This window comes from Lolium rigidum, chromosome 3 (assembly GCF_022539505.1).
Source record: "Lolium rigidum isolate FL_2022 chromosome 3, APGP_CSIRO_Lrig_0.1, whole genome shotgun sequence".
Taxonomy (NCBI): Eukaryota; Viridiplantae; Streptophyta; class Magnoliopsida; order Poales; family Poaceae; genus Lolium; species Lolium rigidum.
Genome location: NC_061510.1, coordinates 119,554,143 through 119,557,092, shown reverse-complemented (window position 1 = coordinate 119,557,092; position 2,950 = coordinate 119,554,143).

Here is a 2,950-nt window from a genome sequence, read left to right as displayed (position 1 = left end):
GGGGAATCATCACCGGAGGGCTCTACATCATCATGCCCGCCTCCGGATTGATGTGTGAGTAGTTCATCCTTGGACTATGGGTCCATAGAATTAGCTAGATGGTTGTCTTCTCCGCTTGTGCTATCATTGTTTAGATCTTGTGAGCTGCCTAACATGATCAAGATCATCTATTTGTAATGCTACATGTTGTGTTTGGTGGGATCCGATGAATCTAGAATATTATGTCAAGTTGATTATCAATCTATCATGTATGTGTTGTTTATGTTCTTGCATGCTCTCCGTTGCTAGTAGAGGCTCTGGCCAAGTTGATACTTGTAACTCCAAGAGGGAGTATTTATGCTCGATAGTGGGTTCATGCCTCCATTTAATTTGGGACAGTGACAAAAAGTTCTAAGGTTGTGGATGTGCTATTGCTACTAGGGATAAAACATCAATGCTTTGTCTAAGGATATTTGTGTTGATTACATTACGCACCATACTTAATGCAATTATCTGTTGTTTACAACTTAATACCGGAGGGGTGCGGATGCTAACCTCGAAGGTGGATTATTTAGGCATAGATGCATCCCTGGATAGCGGTCTATGTACTTTGTCGTAATGCCCCGATTAAATCTCATAGTAATCATCATTGATATGTATTGAATCTTTATTTGTCAATTGCCCACCTGTAATTTGTTCACCCAGCATGTTAGTTATCTTATTGGAGAGACATCACTAGTGAACTGTGGACCCCGGTCCATTCTTTACATCTGAATACAATCTACTGCAATCATTGTTCTTTACTGTTCTTTGCAAACAAACACTATTTTCCACTCGATACGCTTAATCCTTTGGTTTCAGCAAGCCGGTGAGATTGACAACCTCACTGTTACGTTGGGGCAAAGTATCTTGATTGTGTTGTGCAGGTTCCACGCTGGCGCCGGTTTCACCGGGTGTTGCGCCGCACTACACTCCTCCACCAACAACCTTCACGTGCTTCTTGGCTCCTACTGGTTCGATAACCTTGGTTTCTTTCTGAGGGAAAACTTGCTGCTGTACGCATCACACCTTCCTCTTGGGGTTCCCAATGGACGTGTGCTTCACGCGTTATCAGGGACGACGGGGGTTTCTTCCCCCCAGGAGACAGTAAATGACGAGGAGCGTGAGGACGCTACTGCTTCCTCTCCAGATCCCCAGCAAACAAAGCCTTAGGAAATCATCGTCGGGCATGATGCTCAGATAACCTTCGTGGCTGGGGACGAGCTCCTCTTTCATGGAAGGGAGGTGGTCCTGGGCGGGTGATGACACTACAACAAGTGTGTCAATCCATTGGGACTCCAAGTGCAGAGTGATGCAACAATAGAAACTTTCCCCACATGGGTGACTCGGGTTTATGTCGAATCTCAGGGAACAAAGGCGAAGCTTCTTCCAACCTCGTCTAGCAATCTTCAAAGAAAAGTTTTTATCTTGTGCCCCCAACTCCACCGTTTGGTTGTCAAGCACAAGGCTTCGGTATTAGTAAAGTAAAATACAAGAAAGAAAAATAAACTAGAAATTAAATTAAAATAAGTAAATAAATATGTTTTGGGGTTTCTGGTTGTAGTTAAAGATATTTTTGTATTTTTAAATTAATTAATGATAAAAATGTAAAGGCAAGTAAAAGTTGTTTCTTATGATAATAGGTGGACCGGGGTTCATGGGTTCACTTGTCTACTCTCTCATAAAGGTGTGGTGGCATTAAGAACATGATATATAGATAACTAAATATTGATGAGATTTTATTATGTGTCTTGATAAGCATTCATATCATATAGGCATTACATCCTAACATAAAGAGGGTACTACACATCTTACTTATACTCCACTAGAAAGGGATACACTCCAAGCAATCTAGAATAGGTACTTTGACATGACGTTTGAACAACAAATATACTACCTTGAATTAATCATATCACAATTGATCAAGCATATGATCCATAGATTAAACATGACTTCTTAGTTGTCACTAAGAATTATATGTCACATGCATTCACTTTATCCCTAGCGAGGTAACAAAAGAATTGGTAAAGACCATACTAGAGATAAGGCTTGCTGTCGAAACTCATTACTACCGCCATGTTACTCCATCTAATACACACCATAACCCACACATGCTCTTGCATACAAGTTTAATCAGGACAAGTACAAAAAAACGAGGTAACAATATGCATCTATTAATACATCAAGAAAACAATAAAAGATTCAGATCTCATAGATCTTCCAATAAAACAAAAGGTCCACCACATAGGAATTAATTTTTTTTTGTCATAATCATGATAGGTAGGTCATATGGTATCTAAGCAACATAGCTCAAGATAGAGATAGATCAAGGTACTGCCACAAATCCATAGTCCAGAGGTGGACTACTCCCTCTTCATCATGGTGGCGGTGTTGATGATATTGGAGAGGGTGGAGATGCAACCGTTGATGGCTCCAGAAGTGTCATGAGAACACCTTGGGGTCATATATATAGTCGGTTTTAGGTCAAGAGGAACACCTGGAGATCAAGACAGACAGCTGACGACGCTCGACGAGGGAAAGAGGCCAGGTGGCGCGGCCAGGGGTGACCGTGCCACCTGGGCGCTTTTAGGCCTCATGGCCCCCCTCGTATACTTCAAGTTCTCTAATTGCTCCTTCTGCAAAAATATTAACTTCGGAAAAATCCCTGGTCCATTTGAGTTCCGTAAGGTCCCTGAAACTTAAAAATACACAAAATAGGTTTTTCATGTTCTTCAGAGCTATAAACCAATGAAAGGGGATCGATGGGAAACATTATAAAACATGAACATAACATTATATAAGATGCAACTAACTGGGAATATGCAAGAATAAAGGACAAAGTTCATGCATGCATTTTACATGCATAAACGGGTAGCTTTGCAAGTTTCGTTTCTTCTAACTCTTTCTGGTCCGGTCCCGTGGACATGTGATG